At 34.1% G+C, this 22,730-nt stretch overlaps 1 long non-coding RNA gene and 1 pseudogene across 1 annotated transcript; both read right to left on the reverse strand.

Annotated features, from left to right (window-relative positions):
* Positions 1–200: 200 nt before the first annotated feature.
* On the reverse strand, positions 201–2,579 carry LOC114184204 (uncharacterized). Its single transcript, XR_003604553.2, has 2 exons — positions 2,147–2,579; positions 201–1,662 (listed from the first exon to the last, which is right to left on the reverse strand). It is a non-coding gene; the product is annotated as an uncharacterized LOC114184204 (long non-coding RNA).
* A 3,449-nt stretch (positions 2,580–6,028) lies between these two features.
* Positions 6,029–10,426, reverse strand: LOC146886275 (uncharacterized; annotated as a pseudogene).
* Between the last annotated feature and the right edge of the window lie 12,304 nt (positions 10,427–22,730).

The following is a 22,730-nucleotide window of genomic DNA, read 5'->3' on the forward strand; positions in this document are numbered from 1 at the left end:
ACCCTTAGTAATGATGGCTAGGGTTTATAAAACCCTAGTACTGCTTAGGAGTTAAAACCCACAATGTTGCCTACAATTTAGAACCACATATCAACAATAAGCTTTCAATATTTTCTTCAAAGGGTTTCAAACCCACCTTATGTTTGTTACTTTTTTTATACATAAATCTTAAAATAAATGAAAAATTACAAAAGACAAAAGGTTTTAAATTTTTTATATTTACAATTTTCCTATAACATTCATAAAAAGATAAAAAAACAAAAAACAAAATCTACAATTTTAACCATTCATAAATCCAAAGCGTAAAGTATACAACCCATTATAGTTCATCTACTTACATTTACTTACTTCTCTTATCTCTTAGTGCAGTACTAAATTTTCTTGTACACCAAAAGTCAACAATAACAACCCTAATAAACATAAGCAACATGGCAAAGTGCATCTAGTAAAAAACTTAATTCAACACTTACTTTAAGCTTATCTATAAGCGCATATATCATAAGCGTACCATGAAGCTTACAAAAATAAACTAAAAAAAAAAACTTATTTCAATAACTTTCAGCAATCACCATGAAACCTATGGAATACGATTAAAAAAACTTATACCAAGGTCATAAGCCACTTTAATAAGGATAAATAAAGGGGTGCTTAGAAGACCATCTCGTGTAATTTTTCACATTTAATAAGAAAACTAGTGCAAATAGCTTTAAAAATTCATGTATCATATACACAACAAAATAGAGTATACATTTCCAGCCAAAATCATAAATGAAAAATAATCCTAAGGACAAATGAAACGTGAGAAACACCAAGCCAGAGTGCGCCAAGTAAACAACTTAATTCACAATTTTTTTTTAGCTTATGACATGCTGATATCATAAGCTTATCATAAATGCAAAATAATCCTAAGGATGATTTAAACATGAGCAACACCAACCAAGCCAGAGTGCATCCAACAAACAACTTAATTCACCCCTTATATTCAACTTAACACGCATACTTATATTATATGCTTCACCATGATGCTTACAGAATAAACTATAAACTTATTTTGAGTTGTTCAACAATCACAATGGCACCACCAGACCTATTGGAATAAGATTAAAAATAAAAATTACACAAAGGTCATGAGCCATTTCCATAGTAACAAATAACAAGGTGCTCAAAAGCCCATCCCACTAAATTTTCATGTTTAATGTGAATGCTAGTAGAAATAGATTTAAAAATTCATGTATCATACACACGAAAAATGAGTTGGACACCATAAAAATAAACTTTCAACCAAAAACAAATGGAAAACAATCCTGAGGACAACTTAAACATGAGCAACACCAAGAATCAAGAAAGTCCACAAATAATCAAGAAGGAAAGTCCACAAATAACGAATAACGAAAAGAAAGTCCACAAATAATCAAATTCGTTATTGGTTACTGAAATAAAAATAAAGAAGTATCAATAAAATTTTCTTAATTTGTGTCACCTCACTAATTGGATAAGCAACAAGAAAATGTATCCATACAAGAACGCGAACAGCTGGAACCACTATTGCACCAATTGTTAAACCATACCGAGAACAAATTGATTGTGGTATAATCTTCTCAAATGCAAATAGATGTTATAGAATATTATGTAGCAAGTTGATTATCTGCATGCCAAGATTTCCTATAAAATATTGAGTAAAAATACATGTTTAATAATACAGTCAACAAAATAATGATAATAGATCCTCCAAGCAAATTCATAACCAACCTAGTAGGATCATTCAAGCTAATAGATTACTAACACATAGGATAACCAACCTAGTAGGATCCTTCAAGCTAATAGATTACTAACACATAGGACACTGGGAGCTTCTCTAACACATAAAAACAAAAGCCAGTAACAACAATTACCAGAGCATATTCTCATTTTTTTTTGTAATGTTAGAGCATACTTATGGAAAATCAAAACTGTTATTTCCTAAATCCAAGCAAAATGTTTAATTAAAAAACAACAAAGCTAAATCCAATCAAAAATTGCATCAATAAAATCATAGACACCATGAAATGATAGGAACGAATTAGAATATTTGTACAAAGGTACCGAATTCGACCCACCACAAATCAAATTCTCTAACCTCTGTAAAAGGATAAAATGAAATGCATACCTTCGTCGTCGCTGGTAGTATTGAGGGTTTCTGCTTCTTTCCCCAACCCCAACGGTTAGCGAGCGAGATTGAAGGCCTGAAGTGCGTGAGCGTCTGACGGCAGAAGACAACCCAAATGAGGGCACGCACGCAATAACGAACTTGCAATGAGGCGCAACAAGTAGGTGCTCGTGACGACTTGTGCGGAGGAGGAATGCCAGTGGCCGAGGCGAATAGCGAACCAAAACAGGGCAAGGTCAGGCGACGCAGGGCTCGTGAATCGGTGGATGAAATAGCAAAGATGGAAGAAGAATCGTGCATCTGTATAGGTGAAGACGGAGGAGGTGGACATTAAAACAAAGAGAAGAAAAGATGAAGTAAAAATATGAATAAGATACAAAAGACATAAGAAATGAAGGAGGGAAGGTGAACAAAATAAGCTGGATATCATAGTACTACCTCTACCTATATTTTAACTAGGGTTTAGATAAAAAAAACCCTGGTACTTATTGGAGGTTTAGAAAACCTCAAGTAAGTATGGTTCTTTCTGGAAGTTATTATAACCTCTTCTAAATAACCTCAAGTAAAATTAAATTATTTTGTAGTGAAAGAACATTAATGCAACTAAAAATTATTTTTAACATTTTTTTGTATCTCATGCTCAATAAACTCAATTATAAGAAATCCTAATTAAATCAATCTTTTAAGAACAAAATTCAATTAAAAATCTAGAATTAAACATTAAATTAGGGCAAAATACGCACTCATCACTTAGCTTAAACTAAGACACATGTGGCTTAATCTGGCTCTCGATACCACTTGATGAAGCTCCAAGTGCATGAATTGATGTAGATTGAGAGTTGCATGAGATGTGCAGCATTGAAGCAAGCTTGAATGAAGATTATGTTCGATGTGGTGAAGATATTTGGTGGTGGAAGAAGTCTAGGAAGGTGACGTCAATCCTAAAGGAAGGGTGACTAGAGGAGATGCTAAGGAAGCTCTAGCAAAGGTAATTCTTAAGGAGAATTTCTGGAGTAATATCAATAACATTTCATTCAGATCTCAAGATTGATTTGTACAAGGGTGGAGGCTTCCTTTTATAGAAGAAGAAGGCTCCAAAGCTCGACCAAAGAAATAAAGGGAAGACTCAAACTTCAGCACATGGTTTCTAACTCCCTCTCATGATTCACGGATCATGAGCCATGTGGCTAGTCACATTTATCATGTTTGCACCATGTGTTAAATATGCTAAATGTGAAGCATGCTAGAAATGAGTTTTCGGCCTAACTATTAAATTGGGCTTTAATTGATCCAATTCAATGGATAGGTGATTTTCATGATCCATTCTCATAAGTTGTCTAACATTTTATTGAAAACATGGCTTAATACATGACCAATTAAAAGTTGTACTACTGGACTAATTAAAAGCCCATCCAATCTTAATGTCCTCTTTGGCCCAAGTGAAAAGGACTTGAAGTCCATTAAGCCCATTAGTCTTAGTATGCTCCCAACCTTCTTGTATTCTTCTCAACATGCTTCCAGTAATTGGGCTCATAGTGGAACATATGTTATCATGTCAACTTAACATATATGGGTAATATGCTAAATTTCATAGATATAAAAAATGAAAATGACAAAAAAACTAATATAATTGAAAGGGGTCTACCCAATAAGCATGGGTAATTTAGTATTTTCCCTTACATATTTTTTTTTCTTGATTATACAGTTGATTTCCTAGTACAAATAATAGTACAAATATTGTAAAATGAAAAAAAAAACAATTTAAATAATAGGTGTTAACTTAACATATATGGATAATATGGTAAATTTCATAAGGTACAAAAATTAAAATGATAAAAAAAACAGGTGTCTACCCAATAAGCGTAAATAATTTAGTACTTTCCTTAATACATTTCTTTTATACAGTTGATAATACGTTAACAAATATTAACAATAAAAAAGATAAATTGTACTAATAATATTAATAAACTATAATAATATTTTTAAACAAACATTAATTAAAATTATATTTACTTTTGTCTCTTCAATTTATTTTTTATCAACTTATTTTATTTCAATTTTAAACTAAATAATTTTTACTTTTACTTTTTTTTTTCTTACATTTTGTTTTCCTGTCGTCTCTAATGATACTTTTTTGTTTTTATTATCACGAACGTGTTTTTTAAGTTAAAAGAATTACATTGATGGATAGAAATCATTGTAAACTTTAAAATAAATATTTTATGATAAGATAACTAATTTTAAAAATAATGGCAATTTTAATAGTAGTTTTCCTAAGGCTAGTTAATTCAAATGTAAAGCATTAATGATAGGATCAACTCATGAAATGAACTCTCACTATTAAAATTTTGAATTTTCGCGTCAGTTTAATGTGTTATTTAGTGGCGGTTATAATTGTCACTATTTTCTCTACCGTTAGTTAATTAACTGCCACCGAATTTAGCGCCACAAAGTCATTTTAACGTCGGTTTTAACCGCCTCTAAATCCTTTTTTATTTTTTTAAAAAAAATACTTTGCAGCACTTGGAACCGCCAGCAAGACTAATAATTAAATATTTTTGTGGCGGTTGTAACTGCCAGTAAATCTAGGAATTTAAAAACTTTTGTGACGGTTATAACCGCCACTAAGTCTAAGAATTAAAATATTTTAGTGGCATTTATAACTGCCAGAAAGTCTAAGAATTAAAAAAAATGTAGTGGCATTTATAACTGCCACTAAATCTAAGAATTTAAAAGATTTTAATGACAATTGTAACTGCCAGGAAGTCTAAGAATTAAAAAAATTTAATAGCGTAAATCACGGTAAATCTAGGATGTAAATAATTTTTATTTTTAATTTCATAAAATGATATAAACATTTTTTTAAGTAATAGAAGTAATGTCTTTATTAAAATAAGCGACTAATATTGAAAGGAATTTGACTCTTGAAATATGCAACGTGCTTTAGAAAATAAAAGGTAAAAACAATAACTATCAAGGTTATAAGAACTTTATAATTTACATATTTGTTAGTTTTATACTCTTAAGGAAGTCAATATTTCTTAAGGAGAAGTATATTTGAATAAACTAAGGTATTTGAAATCTAATCTCAACCAAGAAAGTTAAATGCTAGTAATACAAAATATAAACTAAATTAAACGTAAAAGTTAAATCTTAGTTGATATCTTTAAAGTTAAAACTTAATCAAGAAATACAAAATATTATGAATTCACTATATGATAATTTATAAGAAAGAATTGTGGATGCACTGTACCAATGTGCGTGTAATAATGGATTTTTATACATGTAGTAACTTAAACACATATATATAATGGCCAATTTTTATCATCTAATTATGATAATCATATTTCTAATTGTCAAGCATATCTAATTTACAAGAAAGAAAAAAAACAGTACACTTACAATCTCTACTCTTTTTCTTTTGAGTTTTTTAGATCCACCAGTGTGATTAATCTTGAGTTTGGATCTATTTTCAGCATTCCTTTTGCACATATTCTGCAAATACACATACACACAAAATGAACTCTATAATCATGGGCAACCAAATTATAAATATTGAGTAAGAAAAATACCTTTGTGTTTTCTTTCAATCTGTAGTCTATGAAAGTTGTCCACTCAGTTTCTGGAATTGACAATGGTGGGTTCTTTACATTTTCATCCCGGCTCTTTTTATCATCATAGTAAGTATAAACAATTTTAGCCTATTTTCCTTCCATTTTTTGCCTATGTCTTTCATCATATATACTTTTGTCGCAGTTTCGTAGATTAGATCCCACCATAACTTAGCCTAGAATAGCTTAATATTTGTAAATATAACAATACATTATAAAAAAATCAACTATTTATGACAATATATAAAAGTAACAACAAAAAATGTATTTTTTACTTAATGATATCATTCCATGCTCGATTTTTGTAACTATTAAACATTAAATGCCAATTCTCAAAATAGATGGGAAATATTTTAGAATCTGCTGCCAATTGACCTAAAAATCCTCCTAAAAGACCATCTACATCTGTGGCACTTGGTTGGTTTCCATCAAAAGGTATCACAACTTTATCTCCCAATGGAAGGTCATAAATTTCTCTAACCATTATACCACGCTCTCTTATCTCTCCTTCATTAGCTATAAATAAGAAAAAAAATGTTAACAAATTGTTATCAAACCTTTCAAGTAATTCATAAACAAATATTTAGATTAACAAAGGCAAATTATTTAACTTACTTCTCACTTGAACCATCCAATATTTTCTTTTTGATTTACTTCTATGTGGATGAGATAATAGTTCATCATGATGATCATGTAGAAATGACTCACCATTGGCTGAATCATGAGAATTTTGAGGTGTCTCCATACAAAGAAAGTAGAATATTCCTATTTACCACAAAAGTTAACTCATTAAAAGTACCATAGAAACATAACATGAAATATTGTCTTCTCATTCTTGATGAACCTGCAGCTGGAAAAGTATATTAGAAAATATACCTTCTCATTCTTGTTCTCATCATTGCCAAACTTGACTTACGAAATAATATATTTATGAATATCCATCCAAAATCATTTGAGTTTAATAACAAAATGTGTAGTAAAATTTAATCCAAGACAAACACAAAATGAAATTATTATGACTTTAATTCAAGAGTAGACACCTAATCAAATTCTACATTTACACCTGGCCTAGACAAATGAGTTTCAAAATTGTCATCCGAACAAAATGAGGATAATTGTGGTTGAAGAGACTCGCTTTCATAAGTTATCCTTGTAGCATCCCCACCCATGTCAAATAAGTCTCTCGGTTTTAAGTGAACTGGGGTACATCATCCTTCATCCTTCTTGTCTTCCACATAATACACAAGTTGAGCTTCAGAAGCTTGAATGTATGGTTCATCATCCTCCCTTTCACCCGTATGTATCAAATGAGAAAAAGTGATTGATGTGAACCCCAATGCATCTTTTCTAATATATCTAGAATTTGTAGTGTTACTCCATTGGCATTTAAATAAAGGCACCATGAAACGACCATAGTAATTTAATTCAATAATGTCAACTAGCTTCCCATAATATGGCACTAAGCCTTCTGTTGGCCTATTATTACTTGTACTTACGTAACTTTTAGTTCCAAAGCTACAAAACACTCCACTATTTTGAGTTTTCATCCCTTGCTCATGTTGTATTGTTCGAAATTTATACCCATTAACATTATATGCAGTAAACCTTTTGGCTTGTTAAAGTGGGCCTTGTGCAAGGGCACGAATCTCATCAGAGTAAGCTTTAGGGTTATTGTTCATTATCTATTTGAAAATGAAAACAAATATCATTAGCAATTCATATTAACTCTTTAGAAATTACAAAAATGATATTTTCTTACTCACATGACATCGAAACCACTCAACGATGCCTTGATGAACTTCTTTTTCTATCACACTTGATAACCTTGTTCGATTTCTTAACCTCCTTTTCATAATAGTTCTAAATTCCCTATATATAAAATTATGTTAGTAATATATATAAATATTACTTACATTATAATGTGTGTGTATATATAAGTTGTTTAAGTAAGGCTTACTCAATAAAGTGTTGTACTTCTTTACAATTGATTAACACATGTCGATGTGCTTGAAGTAATTCAATTGGAGTCAAAGTGAAATAAGATGAACCTCCAATAGGTTTGCCTATATTAGGAAATAGAGTTGATGAAGAATCCAATAGAACATCATCAACACGACCTCCTCAGTTGAATCTTGTCTCGATTTCATTATCCAAGTACCTTGAGCATAAAGTTAGCATCTCTTCAGAAAGCCAACCTTCAGCTATTGAGCCTTCAGGTTGTGCTCTATTATGCACATAAGACTTTAATTTCCCCATAAATCTACAACTTTGAATAATGTATTACATTTAGAAACTTTAAAAAAATAGCAAAATAAAAATTTGAACACGTTAAACTTTAGAAGTCGTAATACCTTTCTATCGGATACATCCATCTATAATGTACTGGCCCTCCAAATTTGGCTTCATCAACTAGATGCACCATCAGATGAACCATAACTGTGAAGAATGATGGAGGAAACAACATCTCCAAATGACACATTATAAGAAAAACTTCTTCCTTAAGCTTGTCTAGTTCATCATGGCTTAAAACTTTAGCACATAGTAACTTAAAAAATCTGCATAAATCAACCAATATAGTTGCAACTTGGATCGACAACACATTTCTAATGGACAATGGCAACAACTGTTCCATTAAAATGTGACAATCATGGCTTTTTAACCCAAAAATCTTTCTTTGATCTATATCAACACATCTAGAAATGTTGCTTGAATATCCATCTGCACCTTAACATTTTTCAAGGTGTACAACAAAATGTCTATCTCTTCTTTTTGTAGTGTAAACAAAGTTGCAGGAAACTTTTTCCCATCATTTGGTGGCCAAAGTTCTCTTCTTATACCCATCGCTTGCAAGTCTTTTCGAGCCTCAACATGATCTTTTCTTTTGTCTTTGTCATTTACCAATGTGAAAATTATATTGTCACATACATTCTTTTCAATATGCATCACATCCAAGTTGTGTCGCAACAAATTAAACTCCCAATATGGAAGTTCAAAGAATATGCTTTTCTTCTTCCACTGTTGTGTTGGATATGTAGTGGTGTTTTTCCCACAATTTCTCTTTCGTTTATCTAATGATTTTGGTTTCTTACCAAATGTGATGTTTATATTCTTGACTTGCTCCAAAATTTCTGACCCAGATAATTGTTTTTGTGGGTCCCTATCTTCAATATTTCCATTAAACTGGACTCGGTTCAACCGAAATTTGTGCCCTCTAGACAAAAATCGTCGATGACCCATAAAACACCATTTATTACTAAATGGAAGCCGAAGTGAAGTTGTATCAAAATTACAAGATGGACAAGCTAGGCCAGTATAAGTATTCCATCCTGAAAGCATCCCAAGACCAGGGAAGTCGCTAATGGTCCATAAAAGACATGCTCGCATCATGAACACTTCATTCTTTGAAGCATCATATGTTTCAACACCTTTTTCCCACAACTCTTTCAACTCTGCTATAAGTGGTTGCATGTAGACATCAATGTCATTACCTAGCATTCGCTTTCCAGGAATTATGCTTGAGAGAATAAAGTGTTTGCTTCATACACATCCATGGAGGAGTGTTGTATGGAATGAGAATCAATGGCCAAATATTGTAACTATTGCTCAAAGATCCAAAAGGATTAAAACCATCACTTGCTAAGGCCAATCGTACATTTCGAGGATCCGAAGCAAAATCAGGATATTTTAGATCAAAATTCTTCCAAGCCTTTGAATCTCTAGGGTGCCTCATCAACCCATCAGTGTTAGTATTCTCAATGTGCCAAACCATGCTATTAGATATCTTTGTAGACATAAACATCCTTTTCAACCGTGGGATCAATGGAAAGTACCGTAAAACTTTTGCTGGCAATTTCTTTTGTTGCTTCTCATTAATCAAATTGTGTTCACTAGTAGTTTCATGACCCTTTTGCTTCTATCTAGATATCTTTCATGTTTTGCATTCCTCTTTACCTTCATCTTGTCCCCAATATAACATACAATCGTTAGGACAAGCATGAAGCTTAATGTAATGAAGACCAAGCTTGTTGAGGAGCTTCTTTGCATCATAATTAGATGAAGGAATGTTTGCATGTTTAAAGACATCATGCAACAACTCAAGGATCATGTCCATTGCTTTGTTGCTAATTCGACAAAGAACTTTAATGTGATACAATTTCACCAAGAAAGACAATTTTGAAAACTTTGTGCGTCCATCATAGAGTGGTTGCTCCCCATCTTTAAGTAAATCAAACAACTCTTGAGCCATACTATTTCATCCATGTTGTGATTCTAATACACCTCCCTCAACATCATCTCTATGTTCAAATGATGATGTAAATGACTCTGCATTGGTGTACATGTTAGACAATCCAAATGCATCATTTATCATTATTTGCATTGGATCTTTATATTCTGTATTTGTTGTGTCATCTCCATTTACCAATACAGGCTCCCTCGATATTGGCTCCCCGTGACGACACCAAAATGTGTAACCTTGAGGAAAGGGTTTACAAAGCAAATGGTCATATACTTCTTCTCGAGTTCTCCATTTCCTAAAGCCACATTTACTACATGGACATATTATCGTATTCGCGCTGGCGCCATATTGAAAGGCAAAATCTAAAAAGTTATTTAGTCCCACTAAATACTGTGGTGTATTGCGTGGCAACTTAATCCAAGAATTATCCATCTCTAAATATGAACAATGAATTATAATCATTAAGTGAATATAGAAATAAGAGATATATGATGGTGTAACACAATTTAAATTACATATACAAAAAACTTTATATCATACATTATTACCTAGTAGAGAAAAACCTAGTATAATATAAATCATATAATTAGATTTCTATAGGCAACAAAAAAAATTAATAAATTATATGAAGTACATTATCTCATTAGACAAAATTAAAAATAGACAATTAAATAGAATTAACATTAGAAACCTCGTTAGCATCTTCTTTTATTGTTTTCATATAAATCCTATTGAAATAAATGTTTGTATTGATTATTTTTCTCCTATTGGATAATATATTATAAAATTTGTCAAACTTTATATGTAATGGTAATGCAGTATTTTCATCTTAATTCAAATCAAACAACTTCACAATATTTCTCATTAATCTACTAGTACTAAAATAAAAATACTTTTCCAACAATCTTCTTTATACTGAAATAGATAATAATTTAAGCACTAGTGTAGTATACTAGTATTACTATTACTTTCATTTCACAAACCAACTAGTACATTAAGACTAATAATCCTAAGTAAATTGTGGAACAAAAAGTGATAACTAAGATTGCCTCTTCAATTAGACAACTAGGTGATTCCATGAAATGTTCAAGATCTTTTAATATATTCTTAAACACGGGAAGATAATAAAAGATAGATAATAAAGACAATGATAATGCATATTGAAAATTATCAAAAGAAGTGACATCATATCACCTTTTGCTGAGGATATTTTCTATATCTCCTTCAATGTTGAATTCATTAAACAAAGATCAGGGGCAATTTCTTACTGGACACCTAAAGATTATATAAAAAGGTTGAAATCACCAAAATGAGAAGTGTAAGTTTGTATGTTGAATCTTAAATTAATTTGTGAAGCTAGTTTTTCAATATAGAAAATAATTAACCATTCACGTTGCAGTATTTGACTACAAACAACTAAATCAACATGCTAACCTAGCACCATAAATTTAAATAACGGTTTTGAACGCATGTAATATGTAATATATAAAAGTTTAATATGCTTTGCTACTAGAAAATGGTAAACTGCCATATGATAGCTTGCAATGCTACAGTTGGGTTCACAAACCAATTCTCCCATTGAGTTACACATTTTGATTAAAATAATTAATGGGGAAAAAAGGCAATATTGTTCACATTAAAAACAGACATCCTCTGGTCCTTATATTCCAACTTGGTCCTCTGTTATTAGCTAGTGCCTTACCTCATGGAGCCTCCCTGGAGAATTGACCACCATTTTCTTAACTCATATATCTCACAGACGATGATTAAACTAACAACTATTACTACTTCATTTTAGGATACTAGTGAAACATAATAACATTTCGACTAGTACAGTCTCTATTCTCCCTTGACACTTAAATGCATCATTATTTGTATTTTTTAGATGAGAAAATTTTTCATTTCAGCTGCAAAATAACTAGCTGCGATTCATTAGGGGGAAAATGACATTTTAGTTTTATAACACGCTAAAGATTAGGATTCAAAATTTAAGTTAGGGTTAGTAAAATTTGAAATTAGAGGTAAGGTTTATAATAATCTAAAACTTAAATCAAAATAAAGAAGAGAAAAAAACTAACTAAAGAGAAAAACACTTACCAAAAGGATTTTCATGGAGGAGAAAATGGATCTACAAAGAATAGCTCCATGTGATGGCTTTCAGGAAAATAAGAGAATATCGTTGACGAAGAGAATAAACAGAGAAGAAGGAGTGCTTCAATGCATTGCTTGAAGAAGAAGCTGCTTCAGTCCATACATTCACGAAGAGAGAACGATGTGGTGTGCGATACTGAAAAAAGGAATTTGTTAGCGGAAAGAAAGAGAAAGAAAAAATTAAGATGTATACTTTCCGTCAGTTTTGAACTGACTCTAAATAAAATATAAATTTAAAATTTGAATAACATAACGTCTATTTTATAAAACTAACGGCAAATAAATGCCACTATAAAATATATATTTTGTAGTGTCTGCTCCTTTTTTAAACTAGGAAAACATAGATTACACATTAAGAAAAATAATTAAATAAAATAGATGAAAAGAATATAAAATAAAGTTAATAATAGAGTAAAGAAGAAAAGGAAGAATAAAGAATGAGAGAATGAGAAACAATTGTCTTATTACTGATAGGAAGATTTTTATTCATAGATACAAGATGTAACCCATAAAGGGTACAAATCAAATAGTTAATACAAATATTTACATAAAAAGTAATGAATCATATGAGTATCAATCATATGAGTAATATCAAATCAATGGACGACCATTAATTCATAACACTACTCCTTGGGTGTCCATTGATAAAAGGATATGTCTCTGTCCATTGATAAGAGGATGTGTCTCGTTAAAATCTTATTAGAAAAAACCCCTTAGGATAAAGACCTAGTGAAGGAAAAAGAGTAGGGGTGGTAATGAGGGTCGACCCGCACTTAACCCGCAAATGTGGGTCAGACTAGCCAGGCCCGCATTTTCAACGTGGGTTGAAAAGTCTGGCCCACCCTGCATAAGTATGGGCTCGCAGTCTCGTGGATCGGCCCATTATTTTTTATTTATTTTTTAAATCTTATGATAAAGCTTTTAATGTTCAACAAATTGGAAAACTTTAACAAGTTTACAAAATGAAGCAAATAATTTGGGAAGTTGGATGATAAATTAATAATTCAACATTTTCATCATATTCATATTCGTACTTTGACATACATGATTTATTCTTCAAATTTTACCACATTCAAAAATACATAATACTTGTTTTTTCCAGTCATACAAGAATTTGAAACGTTCATGCAAAAGTCAAGAAGGAAAGTAACTGTATACAAAAATGTAAGTTTTTTATTTTTATTTTATGTGGGCCAGCAAGCCAGCTCGCACAGGCTGCGGTCTTCTACAGGCCACTGGGTTGAATATCCTCACCCGCCTTGTATTTTTTTTTTGCAGGTCTACGGGTCGGCCCACTAGGCCAAGCTCACATTGCCACCCCTAAAAAAGAGTACATCATTCTATATAATATTGTTTTTTACATCTTTTATTTTCCCCCTTATGTAAACTTACATCATTAAGATGACAGAGTCCAATCTTATGAACCAATTGCTTAAAAGTTCACCTTGACAAAGACTTTGCAAACAAAGCTGCTAGCTTTTCACATGAACGAATCTTTTGGATCTCTACATCACAATTTCTTTGAAGATCATGAGTGAAAAATAATTTTGGAAGAATATGTTTTGTTAAGTCTCGATTAATTTTCATTAGAGTAAATACCTTTAACCAAAGTAAAGTCTCAATTATTGGTAAAAACTCATTTAATCATGTGAAAGTTTCTAAATAAAATCAAAGTAAAGTCTCAATTTAATTTAAAAACCCTTGAACTCATATGATCAACATGCATATAGATTTAAAATCATTACTTGTTACGTGATTCAAAGATAAAAGACATAGATGAATTAAAACCTCAACAATAATAAAAAGAACAAAGAAATTATTTCATTCTAACCTCAGAATCCATAATGAAATTACAATGGAATCAACCCAAGAAGTTTAGCAATCCATGGAATACAAAAGAAGAATAAAGGAAGAATAGAGAGAAGAAAAGAGAGAGAAAGAAATTAGGTCCCCCTAAGGGTTCCTAAATTCCGAAGTGCCGAGCTTGTTTTCTACTTCTCCCTTGGTCTCTTTATATAGGAATTGGACTGGGCTTTTCTGTTGCTAAAATCTCTCAAATATCTTTTGAAATAAAGATAAATATAAATATTTAAAAATACTTGGAGAGATATAGACTATTTGACAAATATAATTGGTTGATAATATCAATATCTAATATAATTAAATTAATTAATTACTTAAAGATATATGATAAATTATCACCAATTAATATTTGTATTAATTTTCCAAATCAACCCTTTGCAATCTCCTTAAATTATCTTCTAAATAATCCAATATCTTCAAGATATATTTGTTTGTTGTGTAACTAAAAAGATTCAAGAAGATCTTGTCATATTTAAACAGATTTGGTAGTTATTATCTTTTAATATTTTATGATATAATTAAATAAGATAATTATTTAAAAATATCAAATAAAATATCTAAAGATATATTTTCCCAAATTATCTTCTATCATAAAGATAAAGAAAACCGCAAGGTCCAATTTTTTTGTCCATTTCTTCTTGGTTTAGCCAAACTTCTTCACTTTTCCAAGTTTTTCTTATCGTCTTCATGCAATGCTTGGCCTGAATTTTTGTGCTTTTGATAATTTCTTATTCTTTGATTTATCTTTAAGGTGTCATGAAGCTTTAATCAATTTATTTCCACACCTCTAAATGAGCTTAAAACTTAACTTCAGCTGCATCAACAAACGTTAAAATATCCAAAAATAATTTATGCAGCTAAAAATCACTTTTTAAGACATTTTTATCACACAAGCTCAAACAACCTAATTATCAGAATTATCAATTAAATCACTCTTTAAGCACACAAATTCAATTAAATACCCAGAATTAAACATTAAATGAGGGCAAAAATACGCACTCATCACTTCTATTTTTTGGACAAGCGCGGCGTTGGCGGTGTAGTCGGTGGTTGTGATGTATACGAGGAGGGGTTGGTGGGTGTCCGGCTTTTGGAGTATAGGTGGTGAGGTGAGGGTGGTTTTCAGTTTTTGAAAGATTTGTTCACAATCATCAGTCCACGTGAACCGGGTGGATTTCTTTAAGAGTTGGACTATGGGTTGGGTTTGTTCGGCTAGCTTGGGTAGGAAGCGGGAAATGGCTGTGAGGCGACCTATGAGACGTTGGACTTCCTTGATGGTAGTGGGGCTGCGCATCTCGATGATGGCCTTACATTTTTCGGGGTTGGCTTCTATGCCGCGCTGGGTTAACATAAAACCAAGGAATTTACCCCGATCGACGCCGAATACACACTTGTCTGGGTTGAGGCGAAGGTTGTATTGGCGTAGTGCAGAGAAGACTATTGATAGGTCCTCGGCATGTTGGCGATGACTTGGAGACTTGAACACCATGTCATCAACATATACTTCGACACATTGTCCCATTAGATGACTGAAAACCTTGTCCATCAGTCGTTGGTAGGTTGCTCTAGCGTTTTTGAGACCAAAAGGCATGACCTTATAGAAGTAGTTGGCATCGTCCGTGATGAAGGCGGTTTTGTGCATGTCAGATGAGGCCATGGGAATTTGGTTGTACCCGGAATATGCATCCAAAAAACTAAGCACCTTGTTTTCTGCCGCGCCGTCAACGAGTCGATCGATGTTGGGTAAGGGGTAGGCATCGCGAGGGCAAGCCTTGTTTAGATCCGTGTAGTCTACACATATCCGCCATTTGCCATTGGCTTTCTTCACCAAGACAACATTAGAAAGCCAAGTGGTGTACTGAGCTTCTTTTATGAATCCTGTGTTTAGTAACTTGTCGGCTTCGACCTTAGCTGCTAGTCGACATTCTTCACCAAGTTTGCGTTTTTTTGGGATACGTAGCGGGCTTCTTTATAGATGGATAGTTTGTGGGATGCCACTAGAGGGTCCACCCCAGGGAGGTCAGCGGCTGACCAGGTGAAAATATCTGTGTTGTTGATGAGGATGGGTGTGATGATGGCACGCTCGTCAGAGTTTAAACCGGTGCCTAGGTTTATAGAGTGGCCATTGGGAAGCTCTAGAGGGGAGGTCTCCTCAACTGGTTCAAGACGAACATCCAGGCCTACTCTAGGGTCCAGATCTTCGCCGGACAGGGCGATGCTAGAGCCAGGGGGTCGTTCAATGTGGTTGGTTTTTTGAATTGGGAGTTGTGGTCGCAGGCTGGCCATGTAGCATTCGCGAGCCAAGCGCTGGTCGTAGTGGATGGTAAGGATGTCGCCGGAAGGGGAAGGGAACTTCATGGCCAAGTGAGGGCTGGAGACGACGGCGCCAAGGGTGTTGAGGGAAGGACGACCCAGGAGGATATTGTAGGATGTTGGCGCGTCGACTATAAGGAAGCGGATTGGGATGGTTTTGGTTTGGGTCCCCTCACGAAAGACGGTGTGGAGGTCGATGTAGCCACAGGTGGATACTAGTTCACCAGAGAAGCCATAGATTGGCTCGTCATATGGGACCATGGCGGTGTCCAGAAGTTGAAGTTTTTGGTAGGTGGCCCAGTAGAGGATATCAACGAAGCTGCCCTGATCAACAAGGACTTTCTTAACAGCGTAGTTTTCGATTTCAACAGTGATAACCATGGGTCATCTTGTTGATGGTCGAGGCCATGAAAGTCGTCATTTGTGAAGATGATAGGAGGCATGCGGCATCTGTGGTGGGAATGGGTAATATGGTTGATGGATTGGATATGGCGGAGGTGTCTTTTTATGGCAGAAGAAGTGGATCCTCTACTAGCAAAGCCACCAGAGATGGTGTTGATGGTGCCGCGTAGGGGGGTCGGCAGGGGTGATGTCGGCAGGGGTGATGTCGGTGCGGGCCAGTTCGGGTTCTTGGTTGGTGGGTTGGGCGGGGCGTCTGTCATAACGGGAGTCATGTTGAGGGCGTCTGTGGTCGGATCGAGGGGGTAGCGGGATCGAGAAGAAGAGGAATGGTCATCTCTACGGATGAAACGGCGAAAGTGGCCAGCACGGACCAGTTCTTCTATTTTATCCTGGAGTGCTTTGCATTCTTCTGTAGTGTGGCCATGGTTGCGGTGGTAGCGGCAATATTTGGTCATGTCAGCGTTAGGAGGGGTGGTTGTCTTGCGTGGTGGAGGGATTAGGTCAGCTTGTAGGGCCTCATCGAGGATGTGGGAGCGAGCTACGGTAAGGGGGGCATATCTTGTGAAGCGAGGTTGGCGGGGCTCGTGCGGGCGGGCATCAGGGCGGGGAGGTTGCGAGGTAGGATTGACGGTGGTAGCTGCATAGTCATTGCAGAATTTGGTGTGAAGGGTTTGCATTTCCTCCATGCGGACATAGTCGGTTGCACGTAATTTGAGTTCGTGCATAGAGGATGGTGGGTGGAGGTAGACGTTGTTGGCGAAGGGGCTGGGTTGCAGGGTAAGTGCCATGCACTAGAGGATCATCTCCTGGTTGAGGTGTGGGGTGCGAAGAGCTGCCTTACTGACGCGATCTATGAACGCTCTGAGTGGTTCGCCTTGTTCCTGTCTAATGCCTAGGAGGGAGATTGTGGTAGTTTGGTGTGGACGGCTGCCAGCGAAATGGGTGGAGAACATGTAGGAAAGGACGTCGAAATTGTCGATGGAGTAAGGGGGAAGGGTTGTGAACCATTCTAGGGCAGGGCCCTTGAGGGTGGTGGGGAAGGCTTGGCAGAAGACTGCATCTTGGGACGTGTACAGGGCGACATGGGTGATGTAGACTTTGAGGTGCTCGTCAGGGTCGGTTTCGCCAGTATAGCGGTCCAGGGTGAAAGGTTCCCACTGGGTCGGGCCTTGGCTTGGGCTCTAGCTTGGGCTGTAAGTGGGCCTGGGCCCTAACCCAGGCCCTCAAGACCTATTGAACGCGGGGACTTCCCTTTTATTAAGTATACTGAAGTTATCGGCTGATAACGCTGTCGTTGACGCGTTCAAATTAATACTACTTATCTATAACAACTTCAGTATTGTTAAGAAAGTAGTCAACAAAATAGTAAGGGTAAAGTAACCCAAAGTCGTCTCCCAACGAACACAGAATTGATTTTTAACAAATTAGTTCTTATAAAACTATACAAGAGTTAGTCAAATAAAATTATAAAAAAATATAGGGGATTAAGATAAACAAAGATAGAAATAAAATTTAAAAGATAAAAAAAAAATAAAAATAATAGTAAAGAAAATAGATTGATTCCATTGCTTTTTCAAAATAGATTCATCATCGGTTATCTAAAGATTATTGCTCAATTAATTATTGTTGTAGATTTACAAATTAATCAATGTAAAGTCTCAATGAATTTGTTGGCGTTCTCACTTTTAACCAAAGTACAGTCTCAATTAAAAGTGAGAACTTTTAGATTATCCATAGTAAATTCAACCAAAGTACAGTCTCAATCAAATTTTACTATGCCTAATCATGTCTATTCTTTTATCTCTTCACCAAATAAAAAGCTTAATTAATCAAAGTAAAGTCTCAATTAATTTTCGTTAGAGTAAATACCTTTAATCAAAGTAAAGTCTCAATTATTGGTAAAAACTCATTTAATCACATGAAAGTTTCTAAATAAAATCAAAGTAAAGTCTCAATTAAATTTAAAAACCCTTGAACTCATATGATCAACATGCATATAGATTTAAAATCATTACTTTTTACGAGATTCAAAGATAAAAGACATAGATGAATTAAAACCTCAACAATAATAAAAAGAACAAAGAAATTAATTCATTCTAACCTCAGAATCCATAATGAAATTACAATGGAATCAACCCAAGAAGTTTAGCAATCCATGGAATACAAAATAAAAATAGAAGAATGGAGAGAAGAAAGAAATTAGGTCCCCCTAAGGGTTCCTAAATTCCGACGTGCCGAGCTTGTTTTCTACTTCTCCCTTGGTCTCTTTATATAGGAATTGGACTGGGCTTTTCTGTTGCTAAAATCTCTCAAATATCTTTTGAAATAAAGATAAATATAAATATTTAAAAATACTTGGAGAGATATAGACTATTTGACAAATATAATTGGTTGATAATATCAATATCTAATATAATTAAATTAATTAATTACTTAAAGATATATGATAAATTATCACCAATTAATATTTGTATTAATTTTCCAAATCAACCCTTTGCAATCTCCTTAAATTATCTTCTAAATAATCCAATATCTTCAAGATATATTTGTTTGTTGTGGAACTAAAAAGATTCAAGAAGATCTTGTCATATTTAAAAAGATTTGGTAGTTATTATCTTTTAATATTTTATGATATAATTAAATAAGATAATTATTTAAAAATATCAAATAAAATATCTAAAGATATATTTTCCCAAATTATCTTCTATCATAAAGATAAAGAAAACCGCAAGGTCCAATTTTTCTTTCCTCTCTTCTTGGTTTAGCCAAACTTCTTCACTTTTTCAAGCTTTTCTTGCCGTCTTCATGTAATGCTTGGCCTGAATTTTTGTGCTTTTGATAATTTCTTATTCTTTGATTTATCTTTAAGGTGTCATGAAGCTTTAATCAATTTATTTCCACACCTCTAAATGAGCTTAAAACTTAACTTCAGCTGCATCAACAAACGTTAAAATATCCAAAAATAATTTATGCAGCTAAAAATCACTTTTTAAGACATTTTTATCACACAAGCTCAAACAACCTAATTATCAAAATTATCAATTAAATCACTCTTTAGGCACACAAATTCAATTAAATACCCAGAATTAAACATTAAATGAGGGCAAAAATACGTACTCATCATCGGCCTCAACCGACTACATCCCTTGACGATTTGTATTGCTCGTGTGCCGTCTTAGGCAAGTAGTTCCTCTAGACTTCTAGGTTACCGGTCTTGGCCGGCTACTCGACTGCCTTGGTATATGGTGACCGTTTTATCATTATTTTGTTAAGTTAGCTTGGTGTGGTACAAAATACAAGGACAAATAGGATCATTTATATATCCTTCTCTTAACAAGTACTTAATAATACAATTACACCACACACATCCTGATTATTTTAATCAATAAAAGAGCTTGTTCAATTTTATTGAATAACCCTCTTTAGAATTTGTCTTGTTGGGAAAATTAAATCCTCTAGGGATTTTCATATATATATATATATATATATATATATATATATATCATTTCCAAGAGAACCGTACAAATAGGTTGTAATATCATCCATTAGATTTAAATGTAGACCTTGTTGTGCAACTAGGATTGTTAAATATCACAATGTTGTTGCATCTAATACCAATGAATATGTCTTTTCACAAAAAAATATCAGGTTTTTGTGAACAACCTTGTGCAACCAACCATGCATTGTATCTAACAATTTAATCATTCTTATTTTGTTTTGTGCGCAAAAATCCATATGTACCCAATGGGTTTCACACCCTTAGGTGTGTGAACTATAAGCCCAAAAACCTTTCATTTAGCAAGCAAATCTAATTATGCTTCTTTGCATATTTTCATTTTGGCGAATCAATTCTTTTTCGACAATCTTCAACGATTATTAGTTTTTTATCCCCATTGTCATTCATAACATTCATTGTTATATTATTTGCAAAAGTTTCATCAATGTTGACTTCATTTTGGTTCATATTATATGATTCATGACATAATTTATTGAGATCTCATCATTTTCAACAATTTCAGGTACCTGAGGTTCTTCTAAAATCGAATCATTAATTATGTCAAATGAAGCTTTTCAGATTTCCACCTTTTCGATTAGGTCATCTAGCATTTTGGCTTATTTTTTCATTAGGGAATTTTTATCTTTGGAACCAATAGGCCTACCACGCTTCAAGTGTGTCTTTGGAATCGAAAGACCCACCACGCTTTAGGCGTGTTATGAATTAATATCAAATACATTCAGAGCATTAGTAGTTATTATATATGATTTGGTTACCCTTTCTCTCAATAAGAACATTTGGTAATTTATTGACTAATTTTTTAAATGAATTATCCTTTGAACTTCCAGTTCACATTCTTTTGTACGAGGATCAAGACAAGATAATGATAATTCATTCCAGCCAATATCATTTTCCAATTGTTTTCTTTCTCCCCTTAATGTAGGAAAAACTTATTCATCAAAGTGACAGTCGAAAAATCAAACTATAAATAAGTCTCTTGTTGGTAGTTCAATATATTTTATTATTGACGGAGAATCATATCCAACATATATTCTTAATCATCTTTGAGGACCCATCATAGTCCCTTTTGGTGGGAAAATTAGAACATATACACTACACCCAAAAATTCTTAAATGAGAAATATTAGGCTACTTACCAAAAGTCAACCGCATAATAGAGTATTTATGATAACTCGTTGGCTTGATGTGAATCAATACTTGTCAACACCCAATTTTGTTCGAGTTATAATGTATTTTACCTTTTTTTTCTTATAATCTTATTTTACTTTTACTTTGTTTTTTTCTTTTCATCTTATTTTACTTTTATTTTATTTTTTTATTTTTATTTTTTATTTTTTTATTATTATTCTTTTTTTTTGTTTTATTTATTTTTTTTGTTTTAATCTTATTTTATTTATTTTTATTTTATTTACTTTATTTTCCTTTTTACTTTTTATTATTTAAGAAAAAAAATGAAATGAAAAAAAAGAGAGAAGACCAAGAGGTTAACGTAAGGTCTCTAATAGTTATGGGTGGTAGCTAGCTGGCCATGGTCCTGATGGCAGAAGAAGGAAGGAGCAGGAAGCAACATCTGCTTTCAGCCTTATCCCACGTCTCGAGGTGGGAAAGGAACAGAGCAGAGGCACAACAAATATCATCAAGGTCCCATCATTCAAGGGGACCTTCACCTTCTTCATTGGGAGGCTTTTTCTCATTCTCTTCTCTGCAAGATGAAAAACAACACCTTCACCCTCTTGATTCCAACTAAAATACCATAACCCATTGTTCCCCTTGATTCACTCAACAAATTCACCTCCTCTCAATCCCTCCATTATCACTTTCATCTTGAACCTGCACAAAACCACCATAACAGAATAGTAAAGCAGAGAAGAAAAAAAATTGTCGGCGGCATTGCCGCCTGCGAGTCGGAGTGCGAACAGGCTGAGTGACAGCGGCTCCGAATGGGGGCGCGACGGTAAAGCTTGGTGGCGTAGCTTCTAAACCCAGTGTGGCTCGCGCATTGGAGAAGAAAGAACGAACAAACACCACTAGCGGCCCTCTCGGTGAACGGCGACGAGACTGCAAAGACGGACTTGGTCACGACGGCCAAGGGGTCAGTTTTTGCAAAGCTCGCGCGACCCAATCACGGTGGCAGGTGCGGCGGTGGTGAGTTGTCGGGATCATGATGCCTTTCTCTCTTGCGAAAGAAGGAGGTCATGGGTCGAGGAGGCGTTAACGTCGACGTCCACGCCGACGGTGATCGATGTCGTTGGCGAGCTAGTCACGCGGTGGTGCGATGAAGGTGCAATCGCTATGGATTCTGCGAAGACAAGGTCTGCGTGAAAGGGGAAGAGGAATAAGCTTTTAGGGTTTTCTGATTTGAGAAAGGAAGAGGTTGGGCTAGCAGCCAGATCCATCCTTACTCTCACACCACCTTTTTTTTTAATCTTTGCACCCCTTTTTTAATCTTTGCACGCACTCCACTTCATTTAATTTCTCACACCTATGTCTC

Source organism: Vigna unguiculata, chromosome 5 (assembly GCF_037176805.1).
Source record: "Vigna unguiculata cultivar grain cowpea cultivar isolate G323 ecotype 2 chromosome 5, ASM3717680v1, whole genome shotgun sequence".
Classification (NCBI taxonomy): Eukaryota; Viridiplantae; Streptophyta; class Magnoliopsida; order Fabales; family Fabaceae; genus Vigna; species Vigna unguiculata.